The sequence below is a fragment of the Triturus cristatus genome, chromosome 4_2 (genome assembly GCF_964204655.1).
Source record: "Triturus cristatus chromosome 4_2, aTriCri1.1, whole genome shotgun sequence".
NCBI classification, from domain to species: Eukaryota; Metazoa; Chordata; class Amphibia; order Caudata; family Salamandridae; genus Triturus; species Triturus cristatus.
The window spans coordinates 740,780,435-740,799,580 of record NC_140586.1 but is presented as its reverse complement, the minus strand read 5'-3'; positions in this window follow the sequence as shown (position 1 = coordinate 740,799,580).

Here is a 19,146-nt window from a genome sequence, read left to right as displayed (position 1 = left end):
TGGTTTGAAGAATGCACCTGCCACTTTCCAAAGGTTGGTGAATCAAGTCCTTACTGGGTTGGATGATTATTGTGCAGCTTATCTTGATGATATTGCTGTCTTTAGCTCCACCTGGGAGGATCACCTGGTCCACCTGAGGAATGTTTTAGAGGCCCTGCAAAAGACAGGCCTCACTATCAAGGCCACTAAGTGCCAGATAGGGCAGAGCAAGGTTGTATACCTGGGCCACCTAGTTGGTGGGGGTCAGGTTCAACCACTGGAGAGCAAGATCCAGACCATAAAGGACTGGACTCCTCCAACTACCCAGACTCAGGTCAGAGCTTTCTTGGGCCTGACTGGGTACTACAGAAAGTTTGTTAAGAACTATGGGTCCATTGTGACACCACTTAATGACTTGACCTCCAAGAAGATGCCAAAGAAAGTTCAGTGGACAGTAAGCTGTCAAAAAGCATTTGATGACCTGAAGCAGGCCATGTGCAGTGCACCTATTCTGAAAAGTCCAGACTACTCCAAAGAGTTCATTGTCCAGACAGATGCTTCTGAGTTAGGTGTGGGAACTGTTCTTTCACAACTGAATGTAGATGGTCAAGACCAGCCCATTGCTTTTATAAGTAGAAGGCTGACCCCTAGAGAGAAACGTTGGTCAGCTATTGAGAGGGAGGCCTTTGCTGTGGTTTGGGACCTGAAGAAGCTGAGGCCATACTTGTTTGGCACTCCCTTCAAGATTCAGACAGACCATAAGCCCCTCTTGTGGCTAAATCAGATGAAGGGTGAAAATCCCAAACTTCTTAGGTGGTCCATTTCCCTACAGGGGATGGACTTCACAGTGGAACATAGACCTGGGACTGACCATGCCAATGCAGATGGACTCTCCAGATATTTCCACTTAGAACATGAAGACTCAACTGCTCAAGGTTAGTTTAATGTCCCTAAGTTTGGGGGGGGGGGGGGGTTGTGTAGGAGAGTAGGGTCTGCTTTCTATGTTCACCCCCACTTTTTGCTTTTGCTTCACTGGTTTTCGACTTAGATGTGGCTGTGGGCCTGCTAATCAGACCCACAGCCCTGCTGTTCTCTCTCTAAATTAATACTATGTACTTTAGGTGCATAACCCATTTGGATAAGATCACCTTATTGGCCCCTGTACAGTGTACCCTAGGTACCCAGGGCATAGGTGTACCCTAGGCCTACCAGGGGCTGCAGCATGTATTATGCCACCCCTGGCCTGGCCTTCCATTTTGACACAACTGGCTGATCACTCAGCTGGGGCAAGGTCGTGTAATCACCCCTTGCTTAGGTGTAGTATTCCTATACCTAACTTACATATAGACACATGTGTACCTATCAGTCACTCCTATGGCAGGCCTTAACAATCCTGGAGGCAGAGTGCTTGGTAACATGTGAGATGGTGCTCTAGCATGTGCTGAGCCTGTCTGCAGCTTTCGGAACCAAGTCCTTATAGCTGTTCTATGATATAGCCTACCATATACTCTTAAAGTGCCTTATAATCTTAGACGGTTATGGTAACTGTAGGAAGGTGGATATCTGACTATGGTTACCCCCAACTTTTTGCCTAGTGTCTAGCTGGTTTTTCGACTTAGTTGGCCTGAGATCCTGCCATTCAGGGTCTCAGGCTGTCTGCTCTCTCTGTAAAATGGACTCCATGCACCCTAGGTACATAATCAATTGGTAAGGATCACCTTATTGGACCCTGTACAGTGTACCCTAGGTACCCAGGGCATAGGTGTACCCTAGGCCTCCCAGGGGCTGCAGCATGTATTATGCCACCCCTGGTCTGGCCTTCCAATCAGACACAACTGGCTGATCACTCAGCTGGGGCAAGGTCGTGTAATCACCCCTTGCTTAGGTGTAGTATTCCTATACCTACCTTATATATAGACACATGTGTACCTATCAGTCACTCCTATGGCAGGCCTTAACAATCCTGGAGGCAGAGTGCTTGGTAACATGTGAGATGGTGCTCTAGCATGAGCTGAGCCTGTCTGCAGCTTTCGGAACCATGTCCTTATAGCTGTTCTATGATATAGCCTACCATATACTCTTAAAGTGCCTTATAATCTTAGACGGTTATGGTAACTATGGTTTGGCTTTATCAAAACATGTCGTGTAAGGTGTCTAACACTCGGGAATAATACCCCCATGCCATTTCTGGACATGAGAATATTATTCCCCCCTTCTAGAGGGAAAGACATGTTAAAATCATACTTCAACTGTTAGCCTCTGACCAAAGCCTCAGCATCACAAAATGGATGCTGCTGCCACGACACAAGTCTGACCTCCTGCAGCTGGGAGTGATCCCAGCCAGGGAGGCCTGGACAATAGGTTTCCTGCTTGGGGAGGTGCTAGCACCTCCCCAGACAGCCTTTAGTGTATTGGGGCAGGGTGGGCTGAAAGGAATGAGACATGCCTGGGGCACACAAGGTGTTCCTGGCATAGTCCAGTTCAAACCGGCGCTGGGGCACTCCAGCCCCAGCTCTGGCGCGAAACTGGACAAAGGGAAGTGGGTGTAACCACCCCCTCCCAGGTCCCACCCATAAGGCGTGACCTAGCAGGTATCCCAGCCCCCCAGATTAGTATAAGAGTGGGAGTTGGGCCTCAAGACTTTAGATTATCCTGAACCTGCAAAACTGAACAGAAACTCTGGACCTTCGACATTCGACGAAAGAAGAAGACTGAAGAATCTCCCTTGTAGCCAAGGAGTGGCTACCCTGTGCAAACAGGCACCATCAAGTGACTACCCTTTGCTTGGTGAAACGTTCGACGAGGAACCGATTGCAGAGCCCGACCAGAGCCTTGATTTCCAGACTTCTCCGACCCTCATCCACATCTGCAGCAGAGCTGAGATCCGTGGAGGCGACGAGCGACGTGGGACCGGCTACCTGGGAAAAGTGGCTAGTAACTTACAGCGCAGCTTCTGAGGTACCCTCGAAGTTGTGCACCGGGGATTGAGAAGCCCCAACCCTAAGCACCATCTGCACCGAAGACCAGCCCCCCACACTCCACGAGTCCTGCGTGGGGCCCTTCAGCATTTTCCTGCTTGCCGCGTCTGTCCGGTTGCTTGCCCGCTGGCTAGTGGCCTTTGTGACGACGCTCCCTGAAATCTTCTGCGCTGGTTTGGCTCCTCCAGACTGGCTCCCGCTTCTCTGCAAAGAAGAAGCACCCCAGACCTTCCTGGTCTGCACCAGAAGCAAGTCCTTTGTTCTTCGTGGGTTCCGCTTGCCAAGACTTGGTGAGTCCTAGTCCAACTTCGACGCCGCCGACAGCAAGAGCCTTCGTGGGACAGCTCGCCTCCTGGTCCTGGTCGTCCTCGACGCTTCCTGGTCCTCCTGGCTGCAGCGACAAGCTTCACCTTCACCTGCAACTCTTCACGACATCGCCTGGTTCCTTCCTGGTTCCACGTGGTCACTGGCTAGTGACCTTGACTCTGTCCCCTCTGCTTGCAGGTTTCTTCTCTTCTTGATCCCAGGCTTGGGATCCACCGGACACTCTCTCCTGACTGCCTGTCAGCATCTTTCTTCAGGCATCCATAGGAGTCAACGACGAAAACGACGCATCTTCACCCCTATGCACCCGCAGCCTGTGGGCTAGGTAACTTGGGTACTCCGGTGCTCATCAGGATAGTGACTATCCTAGTGTCTAGTTTTCAAGTCTCAACTTCCTAGCTACTCCGGAAGTGTCCTAAATCTATCTATTTCTAAACTGTAACATTGCTATTGACTTTCACGCATTACGCGTGAGTGTTTCCACTCTGCACACGAATCCCGTGGGCCTCCCACTTCCTAACTAACGCTAGTGTAGTGTAGCCCCAGCGATTCCCTAGGCCTAGGCCTATTCTATTTCCGTGACAGTGGTTCTTATACCACTTCTTTAGTATATGGTTTGCGTGGCCCCTAGGGCCTAACTGTATTACTTACCTGTGTGACTTACTGTATGCATTAATAAGACTGTGTTGTACTTACCTCTAAACTCATAAAGAGTGCTGAGGGTTTGCTTAGAATAAATACACTTTATTTTATATATATATCTGTTGTGGTGTCCTTTCATTTGGTATTCAAGGGATTATATATGGTATCACAGCTGGCTTCACATGCCATTCAGAGTTTAGCCTAAGACTGCTCTTGTCCATGCTACCACTAGGATAGCTGGTCTATAAGGTTGACTTTACAACCAATCACCATAAGGGTATTTGGACTGATATAAGGTGTACACTATAACTAGTGACATCATACATCAGGCCAACTTCTCACATTGGTGAGCAGCGGTTGGGATCTGAGCTTGCTGTTGTAATACCATTGTAATCTTGAGATACTAAATTGGAAGATCACACAGATATTGTCTAGGTACATATAACATAGTTTATAATACTTAAGTCCTACTGGACTTAGTAGTTGTAGGTTGAAGGGAGTAACACACCCTGACTACAACTACTAGAAAGGTTTAGTAGATACAACTAGTGTAGGTAGGTGCACACACCACACCCTCACTAGAATCATGCCCCTGGATGGAGATCACACTGATACTCCCTCAGGAGAGGAGAATCCTAGACAGGTTCCCTCTAGGTATGATGCATTCACATTCCAGGAGATGAGACAATTGTGTACCTCCAGAGGAATAAAACAGGGTGCAAACCCTACCCTTAGACAGCTAGTGGAGCTTCTGGAGGCCTATGATGCTGAAAGAGCTGCCAGGGATGGTGCCATAGCTGTAGATAAGGGTCTACCCACCACAGATGAGTCAGATGGGACTTCAGAGGAAGAGGTAGACAGCCAGAGCCAAGTAAGGAGACTTAGCCAGGCTAACTTAAGCTTACATGGGAGTTTGCATGGGGTCCCCCCATACAGACCCACAAGTAGGCATTCACAGAGAAACAGGAGGGACAGATCCCCTTCAGGGGAATCCATCCACTCCCATGTCTCTAGCATCTCTAATGCTTCCTCTCACAGGGGAATGACTTCACCTGAGAGAAAAGAGCATAAAGCCAGAATGAGGGAAGCTAATCTGAGGATTCAGAGGGAAGAAATTGCCCTTGCCAAAGAGAAGCTTGCTCTGGCTAGAGAGCAAAAATTGTGTGGGTCAGAACCCACTGGTGGCAGCAACATTCCTAGAGATAGGGATAGGTCTTATGACCATAGAAACCTAAGCAAGATAGTACCCCCATATCAGAATGGGGATGACATCCACAAATGGATGACTGCTTTGGAGAGGGCCTGCAAAGTACAGCAGGTACCCCAAAGTCAGTGGGCAGCTATCTTGTGGCTCTCCTTTTCTGACAAAGGTAGAGACAAGCTCCTCACAGTCAGTGATGAGGATGCAAACAATTACAAAGTCCTGAAGAGTGCTCTGATAGATGGGTTTGGCTTAACCACTGAGCAATATAGGTTGTTGTTCAGAGACACCCAGAAGACACAGACACAGGACTGGTCTGATTTTGTGGATTGTGCCACTAAGGCTTTGGAAGGTTGGTTAAATGGCAGCAAGGTGCAGGACTATACAGGATTGTACAACTTGATTACGAGGGAGCAGATCCTTAATAATTGTCAGAACCAGCTTCTCCATCAACACCTGGTAGACTCAGATTTGACCTCTCCCCAAGAATTGGGAAAGAGGGCAGATAAATGGGTCAGGACCAGGATTAGGCCTAAAAATCAGGGTGGTGACCAAAAGAAAGATACCACCAAGCCTCAAGAGAAGGGGGGGGATAAAGCAAAAGAGAAATCTTCCTCAGGGCCCCAAAACTCCACACAGGGTGGTGGGTCCCAAGCTCCCTCCTCTACCACAGTTAAAAAGCCTTACTGCCATGTGTGTAAAACACCTGGGCATTGGAAAACTGACAGCAGTTGTCCACAGGCTAAAAACAAAACTGTTCCTCCAACTACTCCTGTCACACCACCTATTACTGTCAGCAGTAATCCCCCAGGTGGTGGGAGTGCCCCCAAAAATTTGGTTGGGTTTTCTTGGGGAACACAGGGGGACTCTGGCTTAGCCAATTCCCCTACAGCAGCTACTCTTGTCTGTGATGGTGGCATGGGGTTTGCCAACTTCACTGCCTGTCCCAACACTTTGGGTAGGTACAGACAGGAACCCTACATCAATGGTAGAAAAGCTGAGGCCTACAGAGACACTGGAGCTAGCATCACTATGGTGGCCCATAGGCTAGTTCCCTCTGAGCAGCTTTTGCCTGGTTTCTCATACCAGGTAACTAACATTGATGGCAAACAGAACAGTCATCCCATGGCAGAGGTATGTCTCAGCTGGGGAGGTGTCACTGGCCCTAAAAGGGTGGCAGTGTCTCCAACCTTGCCTGTGGACTGCTTGCTGGGGAATGACTTAGAACTCTCAGCTTGGGCTGGAGTTGAACAAGACACCCATTCTAAAATGGTAGGCCTTTCCAAAAAGGGTAGTGGGGTTGTGCCAGTCACAACCCCTGTCCAAGTAGCTTTCCTCCCTGAAAAGGTTGGAAGGGCAGTGGTAGCCACAGCCCAGGCACAGACAGACTTCCCTGTAGAGACTGGCAGAGCTGTGACAGTCACAGCTCAAACACAAACTGAGTGCCTTCCTGAAAAGGTTGGCAAGGCTGTAATGGTCTCAGCCTATACTCAGACTGACATAGGTGTAGTGAAGCCTGAAACTATGGATCACTCCACACAAACAGAGAGTAGTGGGGAGGAAGAAAAGTCTCCCTCCCCCCAGACATTAGGAAAAGGTCAGCCTCCTCAGGGATCTGACCTCACCCCTTGTGAAGGAACTGCCCCAGAGGTAGTCAGGCCTGGCCTGGCAGAGCCTCTGATGTCAGTGGCCCCTTCCAAGGTGGGACCCAGTCTGGTGCAGGTAGCCTGCCTCTCTCTACCCTGCCTCAGTCAGCCCAGGGCTGCAGGGGTCAGGGAGGCCAGTGGACCCCAAGAGGGCCCCTGTCCACAAGAACCCCCCCATCAAAAGAATGAGGATTGCCTGGCTAGTAGCCCTAGCCAGGTGATGGTTAAACACATTCCTGAGGGATCCCCTTTACAGGTAGTTAGGGACCTCCCCCAGAGGGATTCTGTTGGGCACAGGCAAACATGGGACCTTAGGGCCCCAAACCTGACCTGTCCCTCCAGTAAGCCCACCAAAGGGACCCAGCCTCCAGCTTTAGGTAGCCAGAGGCTGACCCTGAGAGCACAGTGCCACTCAGTTAGAGAAAGAAAGGCATCCATGGTGGAGGATGATTGGAGGAAGCTGAGACCTCACTTTGGGGACACTCACTTCAGTACTCCATCTCAACACCAGCCTTTTACTTTGCAAAGACACACCAAAGGTAGAGATTCCCTATGGTGGAGACCCTATGATATCTTTAGGATGAGGGATTGCTTAGTGGACCATGAGACAGGGGGTAACCATGCCAGTGCTGGTTCTTCCTTATATGGCCACTCAGGCAATAGAGGCTTACCTTGTCAAGGCCAGCCTTATCTCCTTTCGTTTGGGGGGGGGTTGTGTAGGAAGGTGGATATCTGACTATGGTTACCCCCAACTTTTTGCCTAGTGTCTAGCTGGTTTTTCGACTTAGTTGGCCTGAGATCCTGCCATTCAGGGTCTCAGGCTGTCTGCTCTCTCTGTAAAATGGACTCCATGTACCCTAGGTACATAATCAATTGGTAAGGATCACCTTATTGGACCCTGTACAGTGTACCCTAGGTACCCAGGGCATAGGTGTACCCTAGGCCTCCCAGGGGCTGCAGCATGTATTATGCCACCCCTGGTCTGGCCTTCCAATCAGACACAACTGGCTGATCACTCAGCTGGGGCAAGGTCGTGTAATCACCCCTTGCTTAGGTGTAGTATTCCTATACCTACCTTATATATAGACACATGTGTACCTATCAGTCACTCCTATGGCAGGCCTTAACAATCCTGGAGGCAGAGTGCTTGGTAACATGTGAGATGGTGCTCTAGCATGAGCTGAGCCTGTCTGCAGCTTTCGGAACCATGTCCTTATAGCTGTTCTATGATATAGCCTACCATATACTCTTAAAGTGCCTTATAATCTTAGACGGTTATGGTAACTATGGTTTGGCTTTATCAAAACATGTCGTGTAAGGTGTCTAACACTCGGGAATAATACCCCCATGCCATTTCTGGACATGAGAATATTATTCCCCCCTTCTAGAGGGAAAGACATGTTAAAATCATACTTCAACTGTTAGCCTCTGACCAAAGCCTCAGCATCACAAAATGGATGCTGCTGCCACGACACAAGTATGACCTCCTGCAGCTGGGAGTGATCCCAGCCAGGGAGGCCTGGACAATAGGTTTCCTGCTTGGGGAGGTGCTAGCACCTCCCCAGACAGCCTTTAGTGTATTGGGGCAGGGTGGGCTGAAAGGAATGAGACATGCCTGGGGCACACAAGGTGTTCCTGGCATAGTCCAGTTCAAACCGGCGCTGGGGCACTCCAGCCCCAGCTCTGGCGCGAAACTGGACAAAGGGAAGTGGGTGTAACCACCCCCTCCCAGGTCCCACCCATAAGGCGTGACCTAGCAGGTATCCCAGCCCCCCAGATTAGTATAAGAGTGGGAGTTGGGCCTCAAGACTTTAGATTATCCTGAACCTGCAAAACTGAACAGAAACTCTGGACCTTCGACATTCGACGAAAGAAGAAGACTGAAGAATCTCCCTTGTAGCCAAGGAGTGGCTACCCTGTGCAAACAGGCACCATCAAGTGACTACCCTTTGCTTGGTGAAACGTTCGACGAGGAACCGATTGCAGAGCCCGACCAGAGCCTTGATTTCCAGACTTCTCCGACCCTCATCCACATCTGCAGCAGAGCTGAGATCCGTGGAGGCGACGAGCGACGTGGGACCGGCTACCTGGGAAAAGTGGCTAGTAACTTACAGCGCAGCTTCTGAGGTACCCTTGAAGTTGTGCACCGGGGATTGAGAAGCCCCAACCCCAAGCACCATCTGCACCGAAGACCAGCCCCCCACACTCCACGAGTCCTGCGTGGGGCCCTTCAGCATTTTCCTGCTTGCCGCGTCTGTCCGGTTGCTTGCCCGCTGGCTAGTGGCCTTTGTGACGACGCTCCCTGAAATCTTCTGCGCTGGTTTGGCTCCTCCAGACTGGCTCCCGCTTCTCTGCAAAGAAGAAGCACCCCAGACCTTCCTGGTCTGCACCAGAAGCAAGTCCTTTGTTCTTCGTGGGTTCCGCTTGCCAAGACTTGGTGAGTCCTAGTCCAACTTCGACGCCGCCGACAGCAAGAGCCTTCGTGGGACAGCTCGCCTCCTGGTCCTGGTCGTCCTCGACGCTTCCTGGTCCTCCTGGCTGCAGCGACAAGCTTCACCTTCACCTGCAACTCTTCACGACATCGCCTGGTTCCTTCCTGGTTCCACGTGGTCACTGGCTAGTGACCTTGACTCTGTCCCCTCTGCTTGCAGGTTTCTTCTCTTCTTGATCCCAGGCTTGGGATCCACCGGACACTCTCTCCTGACTGCCTGTCAGCATCTTTCTTCAGGCATCCATAGGAGTCAACGACGAAAACGACGCATCTTCACCCCTATGCACCCGCAGCCTGTGGGCTAGGTAACTTGGGTACTCCGGTGCTCATCAGGATAGTGACTATCCTAGTGTCTAGTTTTCAAGTCTCAACTTCCTAGCTACTCCGGAAGTGTCCTAAATCTATCTATTTCTAAACTGTAACATTGCTATTGACTTTCACGCATTACGCGTGAGTGTTTCCACTCTGCACACGAATCCCGTGGGCCTCCCACTTCCTAACTAACGCTAGTGTAGTGTAGCCCCAGCGATTCCCTAGGCCTAGGCCTATTCTATTTCCGTGACAGTGGTTCTTATACCACTTCTTTAGTATATGGTTTGCGTGGCCCCTAGGGCCTAACTGTATTACTTACCTGTGTGACTTACTGTATGCATTAATAAGACTGTGTTGTACTTACCTCTAAACTCATAAAGAGTGCTGAGGGTTTGCTTAGAATAAATACACTTTATTTTATATATATATCTGTTGTGGTGTCCTTTCATTTGGTATTCAAGGGATTATATATGGTATCACAGCTGGCTTCACATGCCATTCAGAGTTTAGCCTAAGACTGCTCTTGTCCATGCTACCACTAGGATAGCTGGTCTATAAGGTTGACTTTACAACCAATCACCATAAGGGTATTTGGACTGATATAAGGTGTACACTATAACTAGTGACATCATACATCAGGCCAACTTCTCACAGTAACTATGGTTTGGCTTTATCGAAACATGTCGTGTAAGGTGTCTAACACTGTGGAATAATACCCCCATGCCATTTCTGGACATGAGGATATTATTCCCCCCTTCTAGAGGGAAAGACATGTTAAAATCATACTTCACTGTTAGCCTCTGACCAAAGCCTCAGCATCACAAAATGGATGCTGCTGCCACGACACAAGTCTGACCTCCTGCAGCTGGGAGTGATCCCAGCCAGGGAGGCCTGGACAATAGGTTTCCTGCTTGGGGAGGTGCTAGCACCTCCCCAGACAGCCTTTAGTGTATTGGGGCAGGGTGGGGTGAAAGGAATGAGACATGCCTGGGGCACACAAGGTGTTCCTTGCATAGTCCAGTTCAAACCGGCACTGGGGCACTCCAGCCCCAGCTCTGGCGCGAAACTGTAACCACCCCCTCCCAGGTCCCACCCATAAGGCGTGACCTAGCAGGTATCCCAGCCCCCCAGATTAGTATAAGAGTGGGAGTTGGGCCTCAAGACTTTAGATTATCCTGAACCTGCAAACTTGAACAGAAACTCTGGACCTTCGACATTCGACGAAAGAAGAAGACTGAAGAATCTCCCTTGTGGCCAAGGAGTGGCTACCCTGTGCAAACAGGCATCATCAAGAGACTACCCTTTGCTTTGCCCACGTTCTACGAGGAACCGACTGCAGAGCCCGACCAGAGCCTTGACTTCCAGACTTCTCCGACCCTGATCCACATCCACAGCAGAGCTGAGGTCCGTGGAGGCGACGAGCGACGTGGGACCGGCTACCTGGGAAAAGTGGCTAGTAACTTCACGCGCAGCTTCTGAGGCACCCTCGAAGTTGTGCACCGGGGATTGGGAAGCCCCAACCCCAAGCATCATCTGCACCGAAGATCAGCCCCCCACACTCCACGAATCCTGCGTGGGGCCCTTCTGCATTTTCCTGCTTGCCGCGTCTGTCCGGTTGCTTGCCCGCTGGCTAGTGGCCTTTGTGACGACGCATCCTGAAATCTTCTGCACTGGTTTGGCTCCTCCTGACTGGCTCCCGCTTCTCTGCAAAGAAGAAGCACCCCAGACCTTCCTGGTCTGCACCAGAAGCAAGTCCTTTGTTCTTCGTGGGTTCCGCTTGCCAAGACTTGGTGAGTCCTAGTCCAACTTCGACGCCGCCGACAGCAAGAGCCTTCGTGGGACAGCTCGCCTCCTGGTCCTGGTCGTCCTCGACGCTTCCTGGTCCTCCTGGCTGCAGCGACAAGCTTCACCTTCACCTGCAACTCTTCACGACATCGCCTGGTTCCTTCCTGGTTCCACGTGGTCACTGGCTAGTGACCTTGACTCTGTCCCTTCTGCTTGCAGGTCTCCTCTCTTCTTGATCCCAGCCTTGGGATCCACCGGACACTCTTCACTCACTGCCTGTCAGTATCTTTCTTCAGGCATCCATAGGAGTCGACGACGAAACCCGACGCAACTTCACCCCTATGCACCCACAGCCTGTGGGCTAGGTAACTTGGGTACTCCGGTGCTCATCAGGATAGTGACTATCCTAGTGTCTAATTTTCCAGTCTCGACTTCCTAGCTACTCCGGAAGTGTCCTAAATCTATTGTTTTCTAAACTGTACTATTGCTAGTGACTTTTACGCATTACGCGTGAGTGTTTCCACTCTGCACACGAATCCCGTGGGCCTCCCACTTCCTAACTAAAGCTAGTGTAGTGTAGCCCCAGCGATTCCCTAGGCCTAGGCCTATTCTATTTCCGTGACAGTGGTCCTTATACCACTTACTTAGTATATGGTTTGCGTGGCCCCTAGGGCCTAACTGTATTACTTACCTGTGTGACTTAATGTATGCTTAAATAAGACTGTGTTGTACTTACCTCTAATCTCATAAAGAGTGCTGAGGGTTTGACTAGAATAAATACACTTTATTTTATATATATATCTGTTGTGGTGTCCTTTCATTTGGTATTCAAGGGATTATATATGGTATCACAGCTGGCTTCACATGCCATTCAGAGTTTAGCCTAAGACTGCTCTTGTCCATGCTACCACTAGGATAGCTGGTCTATAAGGTTGACCTTACAACCAATCACCATAAGGGTATTTGGACTGATATAAGGTGTACACTAGAACTAGTGACATCATACATCAGGCCAACTTCTCACATCCTGCAGCTGGGAACCCTCCCAGCCAGGGAGGCCTGGACAATAGGTTTCCTGCTTGGGGAAGCGCTAGCACCTCCCCAGACAGACTTTAGTGTATTGGGGCAGAGAGGGTTGAAAGGAATGAGACATGCCTGGGGCACACAAGGTGCTCCATGCATAGTCCAGTTCAAACCGGTGCTGGGGCACTCCAGCCCCAGCTCTGGCGCGAAACTGGACAAAGGAAAGGGGGTGTAACCACTCCCCTTCCTGGTCCCACCCATAGGAGGGACCTTGCAGGTAGCCCAGCCCACTAGCCCAGTATATCAGTAGGTAGCTGAGCCCTGCTAAATTAGATTAACCTGAATCTGCAACTTGAACAGAAACTCTGGACCTTCGACAATCGACCTCAGGAAGAAGACTGAAGAAATCTCCCTTGTGGCCAAGGAGTGACCTCCCGGGGCAACCAGCGACCGCTGCTTGCTTTGCGACTGATCCTACTGCAGAGACTGACCAGCGCCGAGACTTCCAGACACCTCTGACCCAGATCCACATCTGCAGCGAAGCTGAGACCCGTGGAGGCGACGAGGGATGTGGGACCGGCGACTTGGGAAAAGTGGCTAGTAACTGACTAGCGCGACTTCTGAGGCTTCCTCGAGGCTGTGCTTGGGGAATTGAGAAGCCCCAATCCCGAGCACCATCTGCAAAGAAGATCAGCTCCCCACACTTCACGTGTTCTGCGTGGGGTCCTTCTGCACCTGAGTTGCTCGACGTGTTGTCCGGTTGCTGGCCCGTTGGCTAGTAGCCTCTGTGATGATGAACCTTTGATTCTAACTTGCTGGTCCGGCTCCTCCAGACTGGCCCCCACTCCTCTGTGAAAGAGAAGCACCCCAGACCTTCCTGGTCTGCACCAGAAGCAGGTCCTCCATTCGGCGTAGGTTCCGCTTGCCAAGGCTTGTTGGGTCCTGACTCGACATCGACGCCGCCGACAGCAAGAGCCTTCGTGGGACAGCTCGCCTCCTGGTCCTGGTCGTCCTCGACGCCTCCTGGTACCTGTGGCTGCTGCGACAAGCTTCACCTCTTCACCTACATCTGCACGACATCGCCTGGTTCCTTCCTGGTTCCTTCCCGGCTCCTGGCTGGTGACCTAGACTCTGTCCCTTCTGCTTGCAGGTATCCTTCCTTCTTGATCCCATCCTTGGGATCCACCGGACACTCTTCACTGCATCCATAGAAGTCAACGACGAAACCCGACGCAAGTTCACACCTATGCACCCGCAGCCCGTGGGCTAGGTAACTTGAGTACTCCGGTGCTCACAAGGGTATTGACTATCTTAGGGCCTAGTTTCCGAGTCTCGACCTTCTAGCTATTCCAGAAGTGTCCTAAAACTGTTTAATTCTAATAACTACTATTTCTATCGACTTTTACGCATTACGCATGAGTGTTTCCACTCTGCACCTGAATCCCGTGGGCCTCCCACTTCCTAACCTTTGGTAGTATAGTGTAGCCCCAGCGATTCCCTAGGCCTAGGCCTATCCTGTGTTCGTGACAGTGGTTCTTATACCACTTACTTAGTATATGGTTTGCGTGGCCCCTAGGGCCTAACTGTATTACTTACCTGTGTGACTTAATGTATGCTTAAATAAGACTGTGTTGTACTTACCTCGAATCTCATAAAGAGTGCTGAGGGTTTGACTAGAATAAATACATTCTATTTTTATATATATCTGTTGTGGTGTCCTTTCATTTGGTATTCAAGGGATTACATATGGTATAACAGCTGGCTTCACATGCCATTCAGAGTTTAGCCTAAGACTGCTCTTTCCATGCTACCACTAGGATAGCTGGTCTATAAGGTTGACTTTACAACCAATCACCATAAAGGTTGTTTGGACTGATACAAGGTGTACACTAGAATTAGTGACATCATATATCAGGCCAACTTCTCACATCCAGGCCAATAGTTGTTGGTTAGTAACTACACCCGATTGTGTGTGAATACCTAGCAGCGGAATGGTATGAGCATATGGTAACATCCGTTTTGTATATCTCAGCACATTTCTCCAATATATTATTGCTATTCTTAATAGATGGGGTGTCGATGTTGGTATCTTGGCCCTGGGCAGTAAGAGCCTATGTATGTCTCCGCGTTCCCATTCCCGCCATGACATATCTAGTTCCTGTAGGTTACGACCCGCCACCCAGTACGCCAGCCACTGCAGCTGGCTAGCATAACAGTACGCCTTCAAGTCTGGTACCCCCAGTCCCCCCTGTTTTGTACTCTGTTGTAGTTTCATTAGTCCAATACGTCTGCGCCCCGTGCCCTAAATCAATGCTATTACTAAGGAATTCAACAATTTAGATATTGCATAGTGAGTAACGCATGTGTATCTGGTTCATTACCCCCCTGAGCCCAAGTCTCCCGGCGTGACATATCGAGTTCCCGTAGGTTACGACCCGCTACCCAGTACTCCAGCCACTGCAGCTGGCTAGCATAACAGTACACCTTCAAGTATGGTACCCCCAGACCCCCTTGTTTTGTACTCCGTTGTAGTTTCATTAGTCCAATACGTCTGCGCCCTGTGCCCCAAAACAATGCTATTACTAAGGAATTCAACGATGTAAAAAAAAACTGTTGGCACAAGTATAGGCAGATTGGTGAAATAGTAAAGCAATCTCGGGAGCAGTACCATCTTAGTTATGGCAACCGATAGAGGCAGCGAGGTCCAAAACTTAATTTGGGACTTGAGATCAGTTACCGCATGGATTAGGTTGCCATCTAGCAAATCTGTTGTATCCCGGTAAATCTGTATTCCCAAATTGTTAAAGGTATCAGGCGCTATGTTAAATTTCCACTGTCCGAAGCTTAACTGTCCAGTACGTGTGTGGTCAGCAAAAAAATAGGCATAAGATTAATTGGCATTTATCGAGAGGCCAGTTAACTCCTGAAAGAGAGCAAAAGTTGAGGGCAGAGGTTCAAAATCCATGTCCATATCATTAATATATAGGATGAGGTCATCTGCATAGGCAGAAACGATATGTGTTGTATGGCCCCTCAGTATTCCCTTGTATCCCATTAGGGACCAGAGTCTATGCAGAAGGGGTTCCAGTGCTATAATAAACAATGGCGATAGTAGGCAGCCCTGTCTCGTACCACTAGCTACACTGTACTGCTGCGAAAAATGCTGTAACGTACGTGCTCGCGCCGTGGGATTCATGTAGAGTAAGCGCACCCAGTTAACATATTCTACTGGTATACCAAACCTAGAGAGGGCATAGAACATGTAATCCCAATGCAGCGAGTCAAATGCCTGTCGTAATTTGGTGTAATCTTCTAATGTTAAGCGCCGTACTCCTGCCTGGCACAAATCCGCATTGATCGGTATGTATCAGTTGCGGGATAAACTGACAGAGTCTGGTGGCTAATAATTTACTCAGTATTTTATAGTCCGAGTTTAGTAGCGATAAAGGCCTATACCCCGACATGTCGGAACCTTCTGATGGATACATCTGCCAGTGGATTCCTCACCTTGTGAATATCCCTTGCGCCAGCAACATTCGGTAACTTTTGTAGCAGTCCACGCCGATGGGGTCGAAGATGACGTCACAGAGACACGGCTCCGCTCGCGACTCCGCTGACGTCACCGGCTCCATAAGAAGACCTCGTCGGCGTGATGACGTCAGTTACCTTTTTTCCGCGCCGACGACGCCAACGGATTTCGGGAATCGTTGCTAGTAGCTTCACTTGTTACTTTGTGTTTTTTTCTGATTTTCTCTGTTCCTCTTTGAAAAATGTCGACGAGAAAGTCTGGGTTCAAGCCTTGTCATGAATGTGGCAAGCACATGTCTATCACCGACCCGCACGAAGATTGTGTTTGGTGTTTGTCTTCAGATCACGATGTGGAAGGCTGCTCGAGTTGTCGAAAGATGAGTTCGAAGGCGCTTAAAGAAAGAGAGGCGAAGCTTTTCATCGCCAGAATGAAGAAGAAGGAGAAAAGAGGAAGAAGGAGGTCTGGATCCAGATCGAGGTCGAGGTCGAGGTCGGCGTCCAAGTCGACTTCGGGGCATGCTTCAAAGAGTAAGAAGCATAAGAAGAAGAGGAGGCATTCCTCGCATCATCATTCCGAGAAAGGTTCGGCTCCGAAGTCGAAGTCGCCTGTTCGACGTCGGAGAGAGTCGGTGTCTCCTTCTCCGGTCCCGGCTTCACCTCCGGCTCCTTCCCCGACGCCGGTTCCATCTCCGGCTCCAGCAAGTCCTCCGGCTCCGTCTCCGGATGATGATCGTCAGGCTCCGGGTGATACTGTGACGCCGCTTGTTCCACCGTCGGCGCCGGCAGGCCCGAGTCCGGTGTTACCTGACCAGTATCCTGCTTTTCCTGGTCCAGGTCAAGACCCTACGCATTATCTGAATGCAATGTACGGGGTATTTTCAAGGGCCATGTATACCCCTGGTGCACCTATGGGTCCGATGGGTCCAATGGCTTTCAATTTGGGAGTGCCGCAGGTCTACCCTCAGGCTCCGTTTATGCCCTTCTATCCAGCGACGCCGTCTTGGCAGCTACCGGCGCCGAGGACATCGATGCCGCTTCCCTCTTCACCGGCGCCGACTCGACTTCGTTCGACGCCGGCTGCTCCTGCTGATCCGCGTTCGATGCCGCTGCCGGCGCCGTCGGATTCGATCACGGCGCCGCCGACGCCGCAGGTTCGGATTCGTTCGAGAAGGGAAGCACAGAGAGTGATGGATGGAAGACGCTTTCTGTTGGAAGAGGCTGAAGAGGGTGAGTTGGCTGACTCTGACGATCTGTTTGATGAATTAAAGGAGGCAAGTGGACTGGAATTGTCTCCAGAGTGGGAGATCACTCCACCATCGGATGAGCCCTCTAAAGAAGCCGCGCCATATCATGCGGTGATTAGAAAAGCTGCAGAATTGTTGGATCTCCAATTGCCGACAACGGAATTTAAATCTAATATTCTTACTGAGGTGTTGCATTCACCTGCTGCTGTCTCGGAGCCTTTGTTGCCTTTTAACGAAGCTATTATGGAACCTGTGCTGGAGGTATGGCGCAAACCTTTTTCAGCTCCTGCAGTCTCCAGGGCAGTCGCAAGGAGATATAGAGTGGCTCCAGGGGATCCTGAATTTTTAACTTCGCACCATTCGCCTGAGAGCTTGGTGGTTCAGGCGGCTTGTTCGGGGCGATCTAAAGGGGCATTTCCTCAGGTTCCAGGAGACAGGGAGGCCAAGAAGGTGGACCAATCGGCCAAAAAGGTCTTTTCATCGGCCAGTATGGCTCTAAAGTTATCAAATGCAACGTGTTTGTTGGGGCGCTATATACATGCGCTTATGGACTCGGCAAAGAAGTTGGCACCGAAGCTGTCAGAAGAGGATAGGGCAGGCTTCAATGAAGTATTATCTGATGCCCAGGCGGCTGCTCGCCAAGTTATCCAAAGTGGTCTGGACACAGCTGACTCAGTTGCCAGAGTTATGGGGTCTTCGGTTGCCACCAGGAGGGGTGCGTGGCTGAAGTTTTCTGAATTCTCTTCTGATGTGCAGTCGACTTTATTGGACTTACCTTTTGATGGGTCAGGTTTGTTCGGGAAGAAGGCAGATGCTGCTCTCGAACGCTTTAAAGAAAGTAAGGCTACGGCTAGGTCGTTGGGCCTTCAATCCCAGCTGAGAGGAACTTTCAAAAGGTATAGAGGTTTTTGGAAGGGCGACTTTTCGCACTTATAAACCAAACCAGCAGCAGCAGCAACAGCAAGGTTCTTCGTCCAGGGGATACAGGGGAAGGATCAGGGGTCGCTCACGTGGCCGTCAACTCTCCTCCTCCTCTTCCTCTTCCTCAGCCCCTCCCACCACCGCAAAGCAGCCCTAGATCCGACATTCCGGATCATGCTGGTCCTGTGGGGGGCCAGCTTACCCATTTTCTGCAAGATTGGGAGTCTGTAACTACGGATCTCTGGGTTCTAGATCTTGTAGAAAATGGGTACGCCCTTCCCTTTCGTGAATTCCCTCCAAATTACCCTCCTTGCCAGAGAGCTTGCTCGGAGGACCACCGTCTTCTCCTACAGGAGGAAGTTCTGAAGCTGTTTCAAAAAGGTGAGATAGAGGTGGTTCCAGAGCGGGAGAGGGGTCAGGGATGCTACTCCCAATATTTTCTGATTCTGAAAAAGGACGGCAGATTGCGTCCAATATTGGACCTCAGAATCTTGAACTTTTACCTGAAGCAGGAGAAGTTCAAGATGCTCACTCTTGCGCAGGTTCTGCAGGCGCTGAATCAGGAAGATTGGATGGTGTCGCTCGACTTGCAGGATGCGTATTTCCACATCCCCATCCTGAAGTCGCACAGGAAGTACCTTCGGTTTACGGTAGGGTCGCAACATTATCAGTTTGCGGTCCTCCCGTTTGGTCTTACTTCGGCACCTCGAGTCTTCACAAAGGTGATGGCAGTGGTAGCAGCCCATCTCAGAAGGTCGGGGATTTCAGTTTTCCCTTATTTAGACGACTGGCTGATCAAGGCGGAGTCGTCGGAGAAGGTGCTGTGTCATCTGCAGGATACGACTCGGCTGTTGTACAGATTGGGTTTTTCGATCAATGTGCCCAAATCTCACCTGGTGCCCTCTCAGCGCAACCTGTTCATAGGTGCGGTACTGGACACTACTGTTTGTCGAGCATTCCCTCCTCCTCAAAGGATTCTCGACATACAGGAAATGATTCCTTTATTTTACAACGGAGCGGTTGTTCCAGTTCTGAAGGTCCTTCGTCTGCTCGGTCTGTTCGCTTCCTGCAT